This window comes from Diplotaxodon limnothrissa, linkage group LG2 (assembly GCF_057381915.1).
Source record: "Diplotaxodon limnothrissa isolate DT_005_m linkage group LG2, D_limnothrissa_male_GT1.1, whole genome shotgun sequence".
Lineage (NCBI taxonomy): Eukaryota > Metazoa > Chordata > Actinopteri > Cichliformes > Cichlidae > Diplotaxodon > Diplotaxodon limnothrissa.
The window spans coordinates 22177485-22200128 of record NC_140597.1 but is presented as its reverse complement, the minus strand read 5'-3'; the positions used below and the strand labels follow the sequence as shown (position 1 = coordinate 22200128).

The 22644-nt window shown below is 41.5% G+C and overlaps 1 protein-coding gene across 2 annotated transcripts in view; it reads right to left on the bottom strand.

The window, feature by feature from the left end:
* il1rapl2 (interleukin 1 receptor accessory protein-like 2) overlaps positions 1 to 22644 on the bottom strand; it is a 443889-nt gene that overhangs the window by 170079 nt on the left and 251166 nt on the right. The window lies entirely within an intron of this gene.

Here is a 22644-nt window from a genome sequence, read left to right as displayed (position 1 = left end):
AACAAGAATGTGCTTATTCCATCCTAATCAATACGACATTTTTAGTAAAGGCAATGGGCTTTTTTACTGTACAATGTAGCTAAGCTATTCTTTATAATTACATTAACCCTCGTTAGCTGTTATTATGTTTAAAGTGGTATCAAAGCAGGTTGACTAAAGAGGCTACATCAGCTTTTTAAATACATTTAGCCTAAATGTTTACAGTAAGTAGGTAAAGCTACTGTCAGTGAGTTCATTGTGTACCAGGTATTTTGCAGAAAAAAGGCAAGGTCTAACCAAAATGAAGAAATTACAGTTTTAGAGATGTGGGGTTAAAACTTCCGACAGAGGATAATCTGCCAAGAGTCAAAGAAGCAAAATACCGAGCTGGAAATGAGCATAACAGGTTCCCTTTAAAATACCCCCGTGCATTGTGGCTTAGAGTCATCAACACAAACGTTGATGTTGATGACTCTCAGTCACGATGCATAATGTTACTCAGTACATTTAAATATGATGTCATAGAGATCCCGAAAAGCGGGGCGAATATGGAGCTGGAATGTCACAGCACTGACATCAAAAAACACCTGTGTTGCCAGCTGCTGCTAGCAAAACGGCACTGTTTGCTGCCTTCTTGCATCATCGATAACTCTCTGTCGCTATGTCCCAGCTTGTGGTAGTGCGCACAAGCCGCAATCCTCATTTATTTTACATAATTGCACAACAAACGAGGATTGCAGCTCATGTGCACTACCAGGGCGACCGTGGTTCAGGGGGTTGGGAAGCTCATCTGTAACCGGAAGGTTGCCGGTTTGATTCCCAAGCTATCTCTGTCCTGGTCGTTGTGTCCTTGGGCAAGACACTTTACCCTACCGCCTACTGGTGTTGGCCAGAGGGGCCGATGGCAGCCTCGCTTCTGTCAGTCTTCCCCAGGGCAGCTGTGGCTACAACTGCGGTTTGTCTGCACCAGTGTGTGAATGAATAGTGGAATTGTAAAGCGCTTTGGGTGCCTAGAAAAGCGCTATATAAATGCAATCCATTATTACCACGGGCAATATCAATGTGTGGCAAAATACTTGAATTAAATATCTATATGTATATATATATTAGGGGTGCAACGATACACAAAATTCACGGTTCGGTTCGGTTCGATACTTTGGTGTCACGGTTCGATATTTTTTCAATACAAAAAAATGTTCATGCATTTTTAATTTGTCATTTATTAAAATTATAAATATATATTTTAACTCAAAAGTACAGTTTTTAAATTTAACCCTAACCCTTGTGCGTGTTTTTTATTTTGACAGCGAATGCGCACCTGCGGACCACTTATGTGCAGCCCTGGTTATTTAGCTCGTCATATCGCAGCCACAGAAATTCTTTTGTCCATGAAACCATAAAGCTGCACTTTCTTTTTGCCTCATAGTCTGATTTGTCATAACTTCTCCGTTTTGTGGTAAGCTTTTCTTTGGCTGTCACTTCTTCACCCTGACCTGTCTTATTTGGCTCAGCAGAACTGAAATGCTTTTACACGCTCACTCACATAAGCTCAGCAATTCTCTGCACGATCAACCTCTCACATGTTTAAGCTTGCTGCGGGAGATTTCACTTGTCATGTTTGCATAGTAAGCTAACGATTAATAAGACGATGTCAGAGGAATTGGTGCACAAATTATCATCACTCACAGATCAGTGCTGTCGCTCTCTATACACAGTTCGCACGATTGCAAAGTGAAAGCAAAAAAACAAGCGCAAATTCAAACGCGACTTCAATATGTCACATATTGACAGTGGCTCACCGATGCCAATGACATAATTACCCAGCTACATTTCCGAAAGAATGCAAAAGCATTGACATATATTTTTCCTACAATAGCCCGACGGGCAGGGAAGAGATAGATTTTGGTAGCCCGACTGAAAAAATCGCTAGCTCCGGGACGTCGGGCTAGCGATATTGCAAGCCCTGTATCTGATTGAGGAATCACTCATCTTTGGAAAAGAGAGTTTATTACAGAGAAATGTCTCTTTCCAAAATAAAAGCTATACTATCCGCTTCTTCTGGGCTATATTCTCAGCAGCATAAGGAGAATCATGTGCTAACAGCTGTCTAAATGACTCGGCTAAAGTTAGTAGCATGCTTGCTTTTTTTTGTCTGCTTCCACTTGTCTTTGCACTACGATGATGTCGGTGTAAATGTGCAGTCATATTCGTTGTGTTCCCGCTAGTGCTTTCAGGTTAATCTCGTTGAAATTACCTTAACGCCACAACACGGCAAATCTCCGTTAACGAGCTACCGCCGATCACTCCGTGCATGGGGCTAGACGGCCAACACGTTAACGAGCTAACTGCACTAACTGCGCTAACACACGCGGAGTAGTCGAACACAGATTCACTGAGCGCTCAACACAGACAGCATCGTCAGAAGGAAAATTGATAAAATAAATTACAAATGTTGTATTGTTCGATACATATGCATACCGAACCGAAAGCACTGTATCGAACGGTTCAATATCGATACGAATATCGTTGCACCCCTAATATATATATATATATATATATATATATATATACACACACACACACACACACGCTCTTCCTCACATATATACTTTTATAAACACTTCCCACAAATTGATTTTATGTTAAAAACATGCTTTAACCTTGTAGCTTTGATGATTTGGTTCTATACATTCATGCCAGTAATGCATATTGGATTGAGATGAACTGAAGCAGAACTGTCCTCTCTCTCTCTTTGCTGTCTTTCCACATTTCCCTGTTTTTTGTTTTTCTATCGGGCTTTGTCAAAAGCTCTCCCCCATTCCCCTTTCAACCTGAACACTGGAAGCCTGGCACTAAACTGTGAAAACAACAACTATGTAAAGAAGAATGTATTATGCATATCGCACTGTAAACATGATGATTCAATTAGACCGCAATGCAAACGCTGTGTCAGAAGCATTTAGCACATGCTGTGCGCCTCTTATAAATGCAAATTGTTGGTACGTGTGTGGGTGTGTGTTCATATCTGGCGCTATGTGAATACATTTAAATTGCTTTGTTAGTAAAAATGCCCCTGAAGTTAAAGACATTTGTCTATTTAATGTGATACAAGTTAGAGTCGTACACATTTTTGGTTTGCTGTACCAACGAAAAAAAAAGTCACTGCAGCTGGAATTATGAAGTTATCATAATTAGATATTCAGGGGGTAGGTTTTTTTTTTCCATTGCCATTTACCTGCAGGGCAAATAAGTAATAACCAACCGTGAATATACTGTATTTGGGATTATTAGAGGAGAACGAACATGCTCTACTATATGAAATGAATATCCAACACGTTCAGGAAAACCTCATTATAATCCACATCTAATTAAAATGTGTCCATGGCCTTTGTTCAAGAAATTACAAGATGTCTAGGAAATTACAAATTAAAGCAGAAGGAGATGAAGCAGAAAAAAATAGAGAGATGAACCAAAAAAAGATAAAATAATAGCGTATATTCGTGAACAGGTATAGTCATTTCTTGTGTCAATTAATTGTATTCTTTCAAAAAGAATTCCAAGAACCTGGAAATCAAACATCCTTCAGATCAATTTAATACTTTTTCTTCCTAAATATACATACAGAACATAAGGGATATTATCAGCATCTGCTATTTGATTTTCCGGTTTCATCTGATTAAATTCTCAGTAATGATACTTTTACAAAGAAAAGACTACATCACTAGCTTCCCAGGAATGATCCGTTATTTCAGGTAATGGTAAAATAGTGTTATTGCCAAAATATCCAGTCTAGGACAAACTGTTCAAAGGCAGCTCCAAATTACCCAGATCGAAGAAGCCACACATATGCCTGCATTCTGTTTGAACATTGACATAAACTTTGCAAAGGTTTGCACATCACAGATCAGTGGCAAACAAAGCAAATCACCTAAAATTACTAAAACAAATTTCTTTATTAAGAATTTCCAGCAAATGTCATGCTACCTGTGTGTGAACATATCAGAACTTCATCCATTTTCTTAACTGGTTATCCAACGTGTGGTCACACAGGAATAAGGAAGACTGACCAGGAGGTCCAAACCCAAATCATCTTGCTGTAAGGTGAAAGTTCTTCTGCTTGAATGGTAAATGGACTCGTTCTTATATAGCGCTTTTCTACTCTGAGCACTCAAAGTGCTTTACACAACTCATTCATTCACCCAATCACACAAGCTATTTTTCTAAGTTTTTATTGTTATCTAACATTCATACACACATTCACACTCTGATGGATGCATCGGAGAGCAACCTTGGGGTTAGTATCTTGCCAAAGGATATTTGGCATGCAGACTGGAACAGACTAGGATTGAACCAACAACCTTCCGGTTAGTAGGTGACGTGCTCCACCTGAGATACAGCCACCCCTGTTGTTTGACAGATGACACTCAAGCAAGCAAGCAATTTATGTTAGAAGTGGTTTAATAGAGAAGGCATCTTTCTGCTTCAGAGGCAGATAAATCTGACATTCGTCAGCATAGCAGTGGAAGGATATTCTATGCTTTCTGAGGATGGTTCCCAGGGGCTGTAGATATAATGAAAAAGAGCAGAGGCCCTAAAATTGAGCCCTGCAGGACCCCAAACTGAAAAGCGGCAGAGGAGGACTCATACCCTAAAAAGTTAACACTAAAAGTTCTGTCAGAAACATAAGCTCTAAACCATTTCAAAGCAGTACCACGAATGCCTGCAAGATGGTGCAAGCGAGACAGTAAAATGTTATGGTCTACAAAAGCAGCTGTTAGGTCAAGGAGGACAAGAACAACATAATTACCATAATTACCACTCTCCATTTCCAGTTTGTGTTTCACTGTTTTAGTTTATTACAGTTAAGAGAATAGCTGGCAAGTGTTTGCAGAACAGTCAGTGTGTTCCTGGCAAACAACTAACCAAATCAGTCACAAGCAGGCTTTCACCACTGGCCAGAAATACATTTTTTAATGTATTTACAATTTTTTATCACATGACCAGTAGTTGATAGATAGATAGATCTCTCTTTCTTTTCTATCTAGCATTTCCTCCATAGCAGACCTTGCCATAGTGGGACAGAAAATATCCAAATAAATGCAAACACATTATAATAAAATATATTTCCTAGTGTACACTAAAGCTCTTTACCATTGTGTAGAAAGCTTCTTTCTACCCATTACACACACTAAATATTACTAAATAATTGATGTTAATGGCACATCTCAGCCCTATAGATAGCTGCTAATGTGAGTATGTGTCAAGAGTTAAGAACATTTCTGACTTTATTAAGGAGACAAGAAAATTGCTTTCAGACACAGAAATGAGAAAAGAATTTGAAACACTGAGTAACAGAGGCAATAGAGTGCTACAGATTAGATTCCAGAGATGGTATTTAAGGTTCATCTAGATCTTATTAGAGATATGTTTGCATTTCATAGCCTTAGGCCATTTCATTTTTATGAGATGTGCACATGCTCCAGGCCGACAAAGCAGCAATAAGACCACTAGTGTTTATTGGGACCATTTTCGGGAGGAGTGATCACGATGTTGGCAGCCCAATTTGTTTTTGACGTATTAACCATACCTGTGCTGTACGTGCTAGTCTCAGTGTGCAATTTGGCTATACTGACAGGTTTATTTTATCTAAACAAATAAAGACATTACTTCTTAGCCTGTAAGAATAGGAGACATTAAAGAGTCAGCAAAACAAAAATCGCTCAATAATTTGATGTGTTTTTAGTACAGTTTGCATTGTACTGTAATCAGGATGAAGTGTAATTAAACAAACTGTCTGACAATGTCTCTGATATCTTGGAATACTTATTTTTTCATGAAGGTGCTGTTTTTCCACCATTTCCAGGCTTAACACTAAGGTGAATGGTCTGCTTTCGCAAAACATTTTTCTGCATTAATCAACAAACAGCTTTATAATTTTAGCGTCGTTATTTCCATATTTACACACTTGTATTTCCAGAGCTGTCATAAATAGTCCTGCTTGGCTGGATCAGAGTTTATACTCAGAGGCACTTTTATATGTGGATATGGACCAAAAGTTCAAACCATAGCTGATAAGCTTAACATTCAGCATGTAGCACCTTCCCATGTCATTCTCAGTAAGATGGCAGTTAAGTCTATTCAATTTTTAAAATAAAAGTTAAATATTTTTAACCACAAGTTTGGTCCTGTTGGAAATATACATCAGGAGGGCAGGAAACACATCATCTCATTATCTTTTTATAGAATATATCTCTGGGTGACTTTATGACATACATGCTTTAAACCGTGAAATGAAAGGTGACCTGTTCTGCTCTTTTCCAATGCCATACATTTTAATCTTGGATTAACAGTTCAAAATCCTTATTATCTATCTTACAGGAACCCAGGAGCACTGAAGTTCATCATTTGTCCGTAAAACACCCCCTCTTTCCCTCTTAAAGCCAAACACAATTTGTATATAGAAGGATGTGTTACAGCCATAGTTGTGTGTGGCTGTGATGGCCATATTAGGGGGTACCCACTCTCTTTGTTATTCCAACCAACAAAAAACCCACCTATATTCACGGATCTCATTATTTAAAACATTCGCTCCTGAACTTTTACACTGGATTCCTGACACACCGCCCAAGTGATCCGAGTCTCTGGAGTGCACTGTGGAGTATTTTACATGCTAGGTGGATGTGCAAACCACTACACTATGCAGCCACTATACAGCATGCATATGACAGATAATAAGGAAACACATAATAGGTCCCTTTAACTACAGTTTCATCAAGTGTGTCCTTTGCTGCTCTGTGTAGGCCTTTTCGCAGCAAACATGGCTTACAAATAAATTAGGCTCGACCCGACAATTTAATGCCAGCAAAATCTGTCCAGCAAAGCTGCCTCTTGTCTTACTGGCAGTGAATGAGGTGAAAAAAGAGATTTCAAAGGTGAAAGGAAAGATTTGTGGCTGCCATTTTGCATCTAATGTGATTAGCCGACATTCATAACACTTTGGTTATCAGCAATTTTTTGCATTAAGCTCACGTAACACACAGCATCTGCATATGTGCCTGCATGTGTGTGTATGTGTACGTGTTCACCGTCTGCTGAGTGCGGCTTGTTATTTTGTCACATGGCAAAGGAAAGTGTATGAATAAAGCATAGGATTTCACTTTTACACATGTGGGGATGTGTGGTTTTATGACTGCCTATGTGCATTTATTAAAGCAAATGAGGAATGTGCTGTCATGATGAAACAGATACCAGGTGTGAGCCGAAAACCTCTTTCAACTTGAAACACAGCTGACAAATCAGCTGCAAATAAAAGCACTTCAGACTGCTTGAAAAATGATCGTTCAAAATCAAAATTATGCACTGAAATCTATACTGCTTGTTTTTTCCTTTATTTTACAACACACTACCAAGTAGTAGAGTCACAGTTACAGTAAGACTTAATGTCCATGCTGGTTTGAGGCTATGATACTGGCAAAGAGACAGCACGTTCTTAGGCTACAATGATTTTTCTTTTTTTCTTAATTGTCACACTGATCTTAATTTGATGCGACTGCTGTACGTCTGTCAGAGGCTACATAATCACTTCTAAAGTGTCCTCAAGCAAGGCAGCATCACTTCTACAACAATTGCAGGCATACTGCACTTTGGCTGACCGCTAATATTTCATATTTGTGCAGAATTTGTGTTTTGTTCTTGTTGTGGAGCAGTCTCGAAACCCCCCAAAAAAGACACAAATTCCAGTTCCACAAAATGCTAAATGAGCCGTTAATGAATCTCCAAATCAAATTGTAATCCACCATATCCAACTCGTCAATAAATCAGGCGCACCCTTCCTGCAATTACCCTCCTATGATCAGGGCAGGCTGCTGGAGGGTGCTTTGAATTATGGAGCTAATAGAGGGGGATGTATCCTGGCCAGCAGGCAGCGTGTTTATACCTGCACGGAGCTGCAGATTAATTTGACTATCAATCTAACGAACAGGCCGAGAGAGAGGAAGCGTGGACACTGCTGCACGCTGAGACAGTCACACATACACACGCATGGCCGACACATTTCTGTGCATCTCATATGGTTATATATGGATCCATACGCCACAACAAGCTATATTTTAATGAGGTCTTAAATACTGTGTGTAGAAAGTGTTTAACGCAGATTTTTTTAATGACACTGTAAGAAAATTATAATTTTTTAAGCCACAGCTTTTCATTAATAAGAATAGATGCAAATTTGAGTCATTTTTAACCATTACATGTTCTTAAGACCTGCAGCACTGTATGGTTTGGAGCCTGCAATGCGTCCTGCCATAGAACCCTCCAACGCATAGTGAGAGCTGCAGAGAGGATCATTGGTGTCTCTCTCCCCTCCCTCCAGGACATTTACAGCACCCGTCTCACTAAAAAAGCCCTTTGCATAGCGGCTGATCCCACGCACCCAATGCAAAGCTTCTTCAAGCTGCTGCCGTCAGGGAGGAGACTGCGGAGTCTCCAGGCCAGGACCAGCAGACTGAAGGACAGCTTCATCCATCAGGCTGTCAGGAAGCTAAACTCCCTCCCGATTCTGCCCCCCTCTCCCCTCTTCTCCACCACGGTCTCACTGAACTCTGTCACACACACACACACACTCACTCTCTGACGCACTCACTGGCCTGCTCCAGTCACTTTGTGGAGCATTGGACTGCTTAAGCATTGGACCTCATAAGACTTTGTTGTTACACTATCTCTTACCGTACACTACTAAATCCCCATTTGCACTATTTGTCTATTTTGCACCACTATGCCTTCTTACTTGAATATTGTATATTGTATATTGCATAGCTTTTTTTTTGTTATACGTAAAATTGTATTGTATTTATTTAAATTTTTACTTTTTAATTATTTTATTGCATTTTTCTAATCACTAGGGTTTGAGAGTAACGCAATTTCTATTCTGTGTATGTCCTGTACATGTGGCAGAATTGACAAATAAAGTTGACTTGACTTGACTTGACTTGACTTTTAGGACATTTTATGATTTAAAAAAAATCTGCAATGCATCAAAACAAACTGGAACCTCATTAAAAACTCATTTCACTCTGATAGCACTTGCTAAACAGAAGACACAAACACGCTGTCAGAGAGATGCGCAGCAGCCTCTGTCGGCTCGCTGACACACAGAAATTGTTTGAGGTACAGTGTTTGCTCCATGCTGGCTTTGTGTGTACCCGTGTCGGCTGCTGTGTGATTTGTAAAGTAAAGTAAAGCTGCACCTTTTTCACGCTCTCCATCATTTTTGTGTTAGCATGTGCGCATCTGTGTGTTTCACTGGAGCGCTAATATTCTTTGATATGAAAGGTCAGCAACCCCAACTTGTGAAGCACAGATCAATACCTGTCACTGCTGATAAGCAACAATCTTGCCTTTGTTCGCACAATGTATATGAGAGGAAAAAATACTGATTGAAATCATCACTGCACTGTTTTCCAATCTAGATAAAAAAAAAAACACATAATAAACAAGGTACATAATTGTAATGTTTCATTGTTTTGGGTTTTTTCCCCAGTGGATTTTTACACTTGCACTAACCCATGAAAAACATCTTTCGATTTTTGTGTTCTGTAATGTTGCAATTTTTTTTTATTACAGATTTATTTTGCCAAATTCATCATAAACACAAGTCCACTGTGCGCTGAAATACCAATAAAGCTTTAACAACAACGTTGGATTATAGGTTCACATGTGCAACGTGTTCACTTACAAACAGAAAGGGAGGAAATTTTGTGTGCCTAAAAACAATTGTCTCCCTTTTTTCCCCTGAATGTTCCAAATGTTGCAGTTCTTTCATGTTATTAAATAAGTGAGGAAGTAAAAAGTACAACTACTATTACTGTAGTGTGGGGATTAGCTTGTGTTACAGACCCAGCATGAGAGCCGATGTGTGTTTGAACAGTGTCTGCAGTCTCCTAGGCAAGGTGACTCCACTGAGTGTGTGTGTGTGTGTGTGTGTCTCTGTGTGTGTGTGTGCTTATGTACATTATTTGTGTGCAGAACTAAGTCCTTTTATCCCTCGGCATGTTTGTGAAATGAGTTTGTTATGCAAGCATGATGTTCTAATTATTCATGTGATGTACTGATCCTGGTCACATTCAGGTTCATGTTCATGTTTATGTGAACATGATGTAAATACACAGTATCTGGATGTGTATACGCTTCCCCTGTCATTTACAGAATACTGCACTCGATTCTTATGTACGTGTAGTTTGTATGCATCTTTAAAAAGACGTTATTAACACGTTTTTAGGGCCCGAGCACTGACAGTGCGAAGGCCCTATTGTAATTGCTCTGTTTATTATTATTATTATTATTATTATTATTATTAGGGCCCGAGCACTGACAGTGCGAAGGCCCTATTGTAATTGCTCTGTTTATTATTAGGGCCCGAGCACCGAGAGTGCGAAGGCCCTATTGTATCTGCTCCGTTTCTTATTATTATTAGGGCCCGAGCACTGACTGTGCGAAGGCCCTATTGTATCTGCTCTGTTTCTTATTATTATTATTATTATTCAGGCAAAACAAGGGCCTTTTTGAGGGCCTAAACATGCTCAAAAACTCATGAAATTTTGCACACATGCCAGGTCTGGTGAAAAATTTTGTATTTTAATGGTTTTACATATGAGCACTGGGAAATGGCTCTAGAGCGCCACCTATGCCTTGTTAAATGCAGCCCTACGACCACATCGTTTGAGCTACATGTATGAAATTTGGCACACATATGTATCATGCCAAGACGAACAAAAAAGTCTGGGGGCCCATTGACGCAAACCCAACAGGAAGTCCGCCATTTTGGATTGAATGTGACATTTTGGCTCTGATTTTACCGTTTCCATGCCTTGTACTTTAACGAACTCCTCCTTGGGATTTGGTCCTATAAACTTCAAATTTGGACAGTGTCAACTACACCCTTGTGCCATGTTAAATTGCGGAGCTTTTGAGTTTTCACAATACTATGAGGCCGTGGCGCCATGGCGAATTTCGATGACTCGCCATGAAAATCTTATTGCCTCTCATTCTGTCATACATGTTCCGATATGGACCAAACAGCACACATATGATAAGGCTCCACCCCTGAACATATTTCAACTGCCATATTTGACATCAAGGACAGCGCCACCTAGTGGGAACAGGAAATGTCATGTTTTACACTTTGGGGTACAGTATAGTGATGGGTGACATCTGCAGCCTCAAATTTCTCCAGGAAAGCCTTAAGGAGTTGGTCTTGGGTTACAGTGAAAACTGTGACTTTTCGCAAAAGGGTGTGACCCCAGCGGCGTGGCGAACTTTGATGTCACGCCATGAAGAAACAAATTAGTATAACTCAATGAAATCCAGTCTGATCAGTACCAGACTTTACAGGCATGATGTCAGACCCGCCCTGAACAGATTGATGTGCCCATTGTTGGAAATACGGACAGCGCCACCTAGTGGCAACAGGAAATGTCATGGCTTTAATTTTGTTGTACTGATTTTCACAGGTTCATCGTGGCCACCTCAAAAGCGGTGAATATCACCATCAGTCCCTCGTGATGCTTCAGTGCAAAAATTGTGACTTTAAACTGAACGGCGCACCCTGGTGGTAACGCGGTTCACCATGAAAGATGAAGTGGCTTTTGAGGGGCTTGGAAAGTTTATAGAGGCTTGAAATTCGGCACACACCTCCAAATGGATGTAGGCTTTGTTGTCATGTGATCATTTTCATTGAATAGCGCGAAATTGCTCCACAGCGCCCCCTACAATATTTCAAAACAACAGCCCCTGCTCTGTGTTTCATCTATGAGTCTGAAACCTGGTAAGCTTATGGAAAATATCAAGATGTACAAAAAAGTCTCTTGGAGCAATATCCCAAATCCAACAGGAAGTCAGCCATTTTAAAATTAATGTGTAATTTTGGCGACATTTTCCCTTCTTTTCAGGCTTCATACTTTGACGAACTCCTCCAAGGGATTTCATCATATTGAACCATTCTCCAGTGTGTGGAATCTAAAGACCTTTGTGATGTTAAATTGCGAAGCTTTTTACATTCAGGGAAACGGGGTGGTCATGGCGGCACGTAGAGTTTCAATCACTCGCCAAAAAGCAGTAATCTGCTGTCACTCAAAAACACAATGTCCAATCTCTCCCAAAGCTCATAGGCGGGATGAGACTCGAGCTCGGAAATGTTTGTTATGCCATTTGTACATAATGGTTAGAGCCCCACCTAGTGGAACGACTAACTAATCATGAATGAATGAGTTGAAATGTTAGCTGGTGGTTAAATGCATGAATTCCATCAATGTGACATCAGATCGGACGTGCTGGTTTTAGGTGTTGGGCGTGGCTCGACGCGCCGGGGGTGCGAGGGCCCTCATAACGCTGCTTGCAGCTTTAATTATTATTATTATTATTATTATTATTCAGGCGAAACAAGGGCCTTTTTGAGGGCCTAAACATGCTCAAAAACTCATGAAATTTTGCACACATGCCAGGTCTCGTGAAAAATTTTGTATTTTAATGGTTTTACATATGAGCACTGGGAAATGGCTCTACAGCGCCACCTATGCCTTGTTAAATGCAGCCCTACGACCACATCGTTTGAGCTACATGTATGAAATTTGGCACACATGTGTATCATGCCAAGACGAACAAAAAAGTCTGTGGGCCCATTGACGCAAACCCAACAGGAAGTCCGCCATTTGGAAGAGAAGGTGACATTTTGGCTCTAATTTTGCCATTTCCATGCCTCGAACTTTTGCGAACTCCTCCTTGGGGTTTCATTTCATAACCTTCAAATTTGGACAGTGTCAACTACACCCTTGTGCCATGTTAAATTGCGGAGCTTTTGAGTTTTCACAATACTATGAGGCCGTGGCGCCATGGCGAATTTCGATGACTCGCCATGAAAATCTTATTGCCTCTCATTCTGTCATACATGTTCCGATCTGGACCAAAGAGCACACATATGATAAGGCTCCACCCCTGAACATATTTCAACTGCCATATTTGACATCAAGGACAGCGCCACCTAGTGGGAACAGGAAATGTCATGTTTTACACTTTGGGGTACAGTATAGTGAAGGGTGACATCTGCAGCCTCAAATTTCTCCAGGAAAGCCTTAAGGAGTTGGTCTTGGGTTACAGTGAAAACTGTGACTTTTCGCCAAAGGGTGTGACCCCAGCAGCATGGCGAACTTTGATGTCACGCCATGAAGAAACAAATTAGTATAACTCAATGAAATCCAGTCTGATCAGTACCAGACTTTACAGGCATGATGTCAGACCCGCCCTGAACAGATTGATGTGCCCATTGTCGGAAATACGGACAGCGCCACCTAGTGGCAACAGGAAATGTCATGGCTTTAATTTTGTTGTACTGATTTTCACAGGTTCATCGTGGCCACCTCAAAAGCGGTGAATATCACCATCAGTCCCTCATGATGCTTCAGTGCAGAAATTGTGACTTTAAACTGAACGGCGCACCCTGGTGGCAACGCGGTCCACCATGAAAGATGAAGTGGCTTTTGAGGGGCTTGGAAAGTTTATAGAGGCTTGAAATTTGGCACACACCTCCAATGTGATGAAGACTTTGTTGTCATGTCATCACTTTCATTGAATAGCGCAAAATGGCTCCACAGCGCCCCCTACAATATTTCAAAATATCAGCCCCTGCTCTGTGGTTTATGTATGAATCTGAAACCTGGTAGGCTTATAGGAGATATCAAGATGTACAAAAAAGTCTCTTGGAGCAATATCCCAAATCCAACAGGAAGTCAGCCATTTTAAAATTAATGTGCAATTTTGGCGACATTTTCCCCTCTTTTCAGGCTTCATACTTTGACGAACTCCTCCAAGGGATTTCATCATATTGAACCAATCTCCAGTGTGTGGAATCTAAAGACCTTTGTGATGTTAAATTGCGAAGCTTTTTACGTCCAGGGAAACGGGGTGGTTATGGCGGCACTTAGAGTTTGAATCACTCGCCAAAAAGCAGTAATCTGCTGTCACTCAAAAACACAATATCCAATCTCTCCCAAACGTCTAAGGTGTGATGAGACTCGAGCTCGGAAATGTTTGTTATGCCATTTGTACATAATGGTTAGAGCACCACCTAGTGGAACGACTAACTAACCATGAATGAATGAGTTGAAATGTTAGCTGGTGGTCAAATGCATGAATTCCATCAATGTGACATCAGATCGGACGTGCTGGTTTCAGGTGTTGGGCATGGCTCGACGTGACGGGGTGCGAGGGCCCTCATAACGCTGCTTGCAGCTTTAATTATTATTATTATTATTATTATTATTATTCACCCCAAACAAGGGCCTTTTTGAGGGCCTAAACATGCTCAAAAACTCATGAAATTTTGCACACATGCCAGGTCTGGTGAAAAATTTTGTATTTTAATGGTTTTACATATGAGCACTGGGAAATGGCTCTACAGCGCCACCTATGCCTTGTTAAATGCAGCCCTACGACCACATCGTTTGAGCTACATGTATGAAATTTGGCACACATGTGTATCATTCCAAGACGAACAAAAAAGTCTGTGGGCCCATTGACGCAAACCCAACAGGAAGTCCGCCATTTTGGATTGAATGTGACATTTTGGCTCTGATTTTACCGTTTCGATGCTTCGAACTTTAACGAACTCCTCCTTGGCATTTGGTCCTATAAGCGTCAAATTTGGACAGTGTCAACTACACCCTTGTGCCATGTTAAATTGCGGAGCTTTTGAGTTTTCACAATACTATGAGGCCGTGGCGCCATGGCGAATTTCGATGACTCGCCATGAAAATCTTATTGCCTCTCATTTTGTCATACATTTTCTGACCTTGACCAAAGTGAACACATATGATAAGGCTCCACCCCTGAACATATTTCAACTGCCATATTTGACATCAAGGACAGCGCCACCTAGTGGGAACAGGAAATGTCATGTTTTACACTTTGGGGTACAGTATTGTGATGGGTGACATCTGCAGCCTCAAATTTCTCCAGGAAAGCCTTAAGGAGTTGGTCTTGGGTTACAGTGAAAACTGTGACTTTTCATGAAAGGGTGTGACCTCAGCAGCATGGCGAACTTTGATATCTCGCCATGAAGAAACAAATTAGTATAACTCCATGAAATCCAGTCTGATTAGTACCAGACTTTACAGGCATGATGTCAGACCCGCCCTGACCAGATTGATGTGCCCATTGTCAGCAATACGTACAGCGCCACCTAGTGGCAACAGGAAATGTCATGGCTTTAATTTTGTTGTACTGATTTTCACAGGTTCATCGTGGCCACCTCAAAAGCGGTGAATATCACCATCAGTCCTTCATGATGGTTTAGTGCAAAAATTGTGACTTTAAACTGAATGGCGCACCCTGGTGGCAACGCTGTTCAACATGAAAGATGAAGTGGCTTTTGAGGGGCTTGGAAAGTTTATAGAGGCTTGAAATTTGGCACACACCTCCAATGTGATGAAGGCTTTGTTGTTATGTAACCATTTTCCTTGAATAGTGGAAAATGGCTCCACAGCGCCCCCTACAAAACTCCAAAATATCAGCCCCTGCTCTGTGTTTTATCTATGAGTCTGAAACTTGGTAAGCTTATGGAAGATCTTAAGATGTACAAAAAAGTCTCTTGGAGCAATATCCCAAATCCAACAGGAAGCCAGCCATTTTAAAGTTAATGTTTAATTTTGGCGACATTTTCCCATCTTTTCAGGCACCGTACTTTGACGAACTCCTCCAAGGGATTTCATCAGATTGGACCGATCTGCAGTTTGTGGAATCTAAAGACCTTTGTGATGTTAAATTGCGAAGCTTTTTACGTCCAGGGAAACGGGGTGGTTATGGCGGCACTTAGAGTTTGAATCACTGGCCAAAAAGCAGTAATCTGCTGTCACTCAAAAACACAATGTCCAATCTCTCCCAAAGGTCGCAGGCGTGATGAGACTCGAGCTTGGAAATGTTTGTTATGCCCTTTGTCTATAATGGTTAGAGCGCCACCTAGTGGGACGACTATACTCATGGTTGAAACAAATGAAATGTTAACTGGTGGTTAAATGCATGAATTCCATCAATGTGACATCAGATCGGACGTGCTGGTTTTAGGTGTTGGGCATGGCTCGACACGCCGGGGGTGCGAGGGCCCTCATAACGCTGCTTGCAGCTTTAATTAGGGCCCGAGCACTGATAGTGCGAAGGCCCTATTGTAATTGCTCTGTTTATTATTATTATTATTATTATTATTATTATTATTATTATTATTATTATTATTATTATTATTATTCCGGCAAATGAATTGGCCGTTTGAGGGCCTAAACATGCTCGAAAACTCATGAAATTTTGCACACGCGTCAGGTCTGGTGAAAATTTACGTATTTTAATGTTCTCAGACATGGCCAGGGAAAATTAGCTCAGTAGCGCCACCTAGAAAAATGAAAAACGCGAGCCCCTGGTATGGGTATGACCTACACGTTTGAAAGTCGGTACACCTATATAACGTTCAGAGTCGAACAAAAAAGTCTATTATGGCAATGTCCTAAACCCAACAGGAAGTCCGCCATTTTGGATTGAAGGTGACATTTTGGCTCTGATTTTACCGTTTCCATGCCTTGTACTTTAACGAACTCCTCCTTGGGATTTGGTCCTATAAACTTCAAATTTGGACAGTGTCAACTACACCCTTGTGCCATGTTAAATTGCGGAGCTTTTGAGTTTTCACAATACTATGAGGCCGTGGCGCCATGGCGAATTTCGATGACTCGCCATGAAAATCTTATTGGCTCTCATTCTGTCATACATGTTCCGATCTGGACCAAAGTGAACACATATGATAAGGCTCCACCCCTGAACATATTTCAACTGCCATATTTGACATCAAGGACAGCGCCACCTAGTGGGAACAGGAAATGTCATGTTTTACACTTTGGGGTACAGTATAGTGATGGGTGACATCTGCAGCCTCAAATTTCTCCAGGAAAGCCTTAAGGAGTTGGTCTTGGGTTACAGTGAAAACTGTGACTTTTCGCAAAAGGGTGTGACCCCAGCAGCATGGCGAACTTTGATGTCACGCCATGAAGAAAGAAATTAGTATAACTCAATGAAATCCAGTCTGATCAGTACCAGACTTTACAGGCATGATGTCAGACCCGCCCTGAACAGATTGATGTGCCCATTGTCGGAAATACGGACAGCGCCACCTAGTGGCAACAGGAAATGTCATGGCTTTAATTTTGTTGTATTGATTTTCACAGGTTCATCTTGGCCACCTCAAAAGCGGTGAATATCACCATCAGTCCCTCGTGATGCTTCAGTGCAAAAATTGTGAGTTTAAACTGAACGGCGCACCCTGGTGGCAACGCTGTTCAACATGAAAGATGAAGTGGCTTTTGAGGGTCTTGGCAAGTTTATAGAGGCTTGAAATTTGGCACACACCTCCAAATGGATGAACGCTTTGTTGGCATGTGATCATTTTCATTGAATAGCGCGAAGTGGCTCCACAGCGCCCCCTACAAAATTTCAAAACCACAGCCCCTGCTCTGTGTTCTATGTATGATTCTGAAACCTGGTAAGCTTATAGGAGATATCAAGATGTACAAAAAAGTCTCTTGGTGCAATATCCCAAATCCAACAGGAAGTCAGCCATTTTAAAATTAATGTGTAATTTTGGCAACATTTTCCCCTCTTTCCAGGCACCGTTCTTTGACGAACTCCTCCAAGGGATTTCATCATATTGAACCAATCTCCAGTGTGTGGAATCTAAAGACCTTTGTGATGTTAAATTGCGAAGCTTTTTACTTTCAGTGAAACGGGGTGGTTATGGCGGCACTTAGAGTTTGAATCACTCGCCAAAAAGCAGTAATCTGCTGTCACTCAAAAACACAATGTCCAATCTCTCCCAAACGTCTCAGGTGTGATGAGACTCGAGCTCGGAAGTGATTGTTATGCCATTTGTACATAATGGTTAGAGCGCCACCTAGTGGAACGACTAACTAATCATGAATGAATGAGTTGAAATGTTAGCTGGTGGTTAAATGCATGAATTCCATCAATGTGACATCAGATCGGACGTGCTGGTTTTAGGTGATGGGCGTGGCTCGACACGCCGGGGTGCGAGGGCCCTCATAACGCTGCTTGCAGCTTTAATTATTATTATTATTATTATTTCGGCAAATGAATCGGCCTTTTGAGGACCTAAACATGCTCGAAAACTCATGAAATTTCGCACACGCGTCAGGTCTGGTGAAAATTTACGTATTTTAATGTTCTCAGACATGGCCAGGGAAAATTAGCTCAGTAGCGCCACCTAGAAAAATGAAAAACGCGAGCCCCCGGTATGGGTATGACCTACATGTTTGAAAGTTGGTACACCTATATAACGTTCAGAGTCGAACAAAAAAGTCTATTATGGCAATGTCCTAAACCCAACAGGAAGTCCGCCATTTTGGATTGAAGGTGACATTTTGGGTCTGATTTTACCGTTTCCATGCCTTGTACTTTAACGAACTCCTCCTTGGGATTTGGTCCTATAAACTTCAAATTTGGACAGTGTCAACTACACCCTTGTGCCATGTTAAATTGCGGAGCTTTTGAGTTTTCACAATAGTATGAGGCCGTGGCGCCATGGCGAATTTTGATGACTCGCCATGAAAATCTTATTGCCTCTCATTCTGTCATACATGTTCCGATCTGGACCAAAGAGCACACATATGATAAGGCTCCACCCCTGAACATATTTCAACTGCCATATTTGACATCAAGGACAGCGCCACCTAGTGGGAACAGGAAATGTCATGTTTTACACTTTGGGGTACAGTATAGTGATGGGTGACATCTGCAGCCTCAAATTTCTCCAGGAAAGCCTTAAGGAGTTGGTCTTGGGTTACAGTGAAAACTGTGACTTTTCGCAAAAGGGTGTGACCCCAGCGGCGTGGCGAACTTTGATGTCACGCCATGAAGAAACAAATTAGTATAACTCAATGAAATCCAGTCTGATCAGTACCAGACTTTACAGGCATGATGTCAGACCCGCCCTGAACAGATTGATGTGCCCATTGTCGGAAATACGGACAGCGCCACCTAGTGGCAACAGGAAATGTCATGGCTTTAATTTTGTTGTACTGATTTTCACAGGTTCATCTTGGCCACCTCAAAAGCGGTGAATATCACCATCAGTCCCTCGTGATGCTTCAGTGCAAAAATTGTGACTTTAAACTGAACGGCGCACCCTGGTGGCAACGCTGTTCACGATGAAAGATGAAGTGGCTTTTGAGGGTCTTGGCAAGTTTATAGAGGCTTGAAATTTGGCACACACCTCCAATGTGACGAAGGCTTTGTTGTTATGTGATCATTTTCATTGAATATCCCAAAATGGCTCCACAGCGCCCCCTACAAACATTCAAAACCACAGCCCCTTCTCTGTGTTTTATGTATGAGTCTGAAACCTGGTAAGCTTATAGGAGATATCAAGATGTACAAAAAAGTCTCTTGGAGCAATATCCCAAATCCAACAGGAAGTCAGCCATTTTAAAATTAATGTGTAATTTTGGCAACATTTTCCCATCTTTTCAGGCACCGTACTTTGACGAACTCCTCCAAGGGATTTCATCAGATTGGACCGATCTGCAGCTTGTGGAATCTAAAGACCTTTGTGATGTTAAATTGCGAAGCTTTTTACGTTCAGCGAAACGGGGTGGTTATGGCGGCACTTAGAGTTTGAATAACTCGCCACAAAGCAGTAATCTGCTGTCACTCAAAAACACAATGTCCAATCTCTCCCAAACGTCTCAGGTGTGATGAGACTGGAGCTCGGAAATGTTTGGTATGCCATTTGTCGGTAATAGTTAGAGCGCCACCTATTGGGACGACTATAATCATGGTTCAATGAGATGAAATGTTAGCTGGTGGTTAAATGCATGAATTCCATCAATGTGACATCACATCGGACGTGCTGGTTTTAGGTGTTGGGTGTGGCTCGACACGCCGGGGTGCGAGGGCCCTCATAACGCTGCTTGCAGCTTTAATTATTATTATTAGGGCCCGAGCACTGACAGTGCGAAGGCCCTATTGTAATTGCTCTGTTTATTAGGGCCCGAGCACCGAGAGTGCGAAGGCCCTATTGTATCTGCTCCGTTTCTTATTATTATTAGGGCCCGAGCACTGAGAGTGCGAAGGCCCTATTGTATCTGCTCCGTTTCTTATTATTATTATTATTATTATTATTATTATTCAGGCGAAACAAGGGCCTTTTTGAGGGCCTAAACATGCTCAAAAACTCATGAAATTTTGCACACATGCCAGGTCTGGTGAAAAATTTTGTATTTTAATGGTGTTACATATGAGCACTGGGAAATGGCTCTAGAGCGCCACCTATGCCTTGTTAAATGCAGCCCTACGACCACATCGTTTGAGCTACATGTATGAAATTTGGCACACATGTGTATCATGCCAAGACGAACAAAAAAGTCTGTGGGCCCATTGACGCAAACCCAACAGGAAGTCCGCCATTTGGAAGAGAAGGTGACATTTTGGCTCTAATTTTGCCATTTCCATGCCTCGAACTTTTGCGAACTCCTCCTTGGGGTTTCATTTCATAACCTTCAAATTTGGACAGTGTCAACTACACCCTTGTGCCATGTTAAATTGCGGAGCTTTTGAGTTTTCACAATACTATGAGGCCGTGGCGCCATGGCGAATTTCGATGACTCGCCATGAAAATCTTATTGCCTCTCATTTTGTCATACATTTTCTGACCTTGACCAAAGTGAACACATATGATAAGGCTCCACCCCTGAACATATTTCAACTGCCATATTTGACACCAGGGACAGCGCCACCTAGTGGGAACAGGAAATGTCATGTTTTACACTTTGGGGTACAGTATAGTGATGGGTGACACCTGCAGCCTCAAATTTCTCCAGGAAAGCCTTAAGGAGTTGGTCTTGGGTTACCGTGAAAACTGTGACTTTTCGCAAAAGGGTGTGACCCCAGCAGCATGGCGAACTTTGATGTCACGCCATGAAGAAACAAATTAGTATAACTCAATGAAATCCAGTCTGATCAGTACCAGACTTTACAGGCATGATGTCAGACCCGCCCTGAACAGATTGACGTGCCCATTGTCGGAAATACGGACAGCGCCACCTAGTGGCCACAGGAAATGTCATGGCTTTAATTTTGTTGTACTGATTTTCACAGGTTCATCGTGGCCACCTCAAAAGCGGTGAATATCACCATCAGTCCCTCGTGATGCTTCAGTGCAAAAATTGTGACTTTACACTGAACGGCGCACCCTGGTGGCAACGCGGTTCAACATGAAAGATGAAGTGGCTTTTGAGGGGCTTGGAAAGTTTATAGAGGCTTTAAATTTGGCACACACCCCCAAATGTATGAAGGCTTTGTTGTCATGTGATCATTTTCATTGAATAGCGCGAAATTGCTCCACAGCGCCCCCTACAAAGATTCAAAATATCAGCCCCTGCTCTGTGTTTTATCTATGAGTCTGAAACTTGGTAAGCTCATGGAAGATATTAAGATGTACAAAAAAGTCTCTTGGAGCAATATCCCAAATCCAACAGAAAGTCAGCCATTTTAAAATTAATGTGTAATTTTGGCGACATTTTCCCCTCTTTTCAGGCTTCATACTTTGACGAACTCCTCCAAGGGATTTCATCAGATTGGACCGATCTGAAGTTTGTGGAATCTAAAGACCTTTGTGATGTTAAATTGCGAAGCTTTTTACGTTCAGGGAAACGGGGTGGTCATGGCGGCACTTAGAGTTTCAATCACTCGCCAAAAAGCAGTAATCTGCTGTCACTCAAAAACACAATATCCAATCTCTCCCAAACGTCGCAGGTGTGATGAGACTCGAGCTCGGAAATGTTTGTTATGCCATTTGTCAGTAATAGTTAGAGCGCCACCTAGTGGGACGACTATAATCATGGTTCAATGAGATGAAATGTTAGCTGGTGGTTAAATGCATGAATTCCATCAATGTGACATCACATTGGACGTGCTGGTTTTAGGTGTTGGGCGTGGCTCGACACGCCAGGGTGCGAGGGCCCTCATAACGCTGCTTGCAGCTTTAATTATTATTATTATTATTATTCACCCCAAACAAGGGCCTTTTTGAGGGCCTAAACATGCTCAAAAACTCATGAAATTTTGCACACATGCCAGGTCTGGTGAAAAATTTTGTATTTTAATGGTTTTACATATGATCACTAGGAAATGGCTCTAGAGCGCCACCTATGCCTTGTTAAATGCAGCCCTACGACCACATGGTTTGAGCTACATGTATGAAATTTGGCACACATGTGTATCATGCCAAGACGAACAAAAAAGTCTGTGGGCCCATTGACGCAAACCCAACAGGAAGTCCGCCATTTGGAAGAGAAGGTGACATTTTGGCTCTAATTTTGCCATTTCCATGCCTCGAACTTTTGCGAACTCCTCCTTGGGGTTTCATTTCATAACCTTCATATTTGGTCAGTGTCAACTACACCCTTGTGCCATGTTAAATTGCGGAGCTTTTGAGTTTTCACAATACTATGAGGCCGTGGCGCCATGGCGAATTTCGATGACTCGCCATGAAAATCTTATTGCCTCTCATTTTGTCATACATTTTCTGACCTTGACCAAAGTGAACACATATGATAAGGCTCC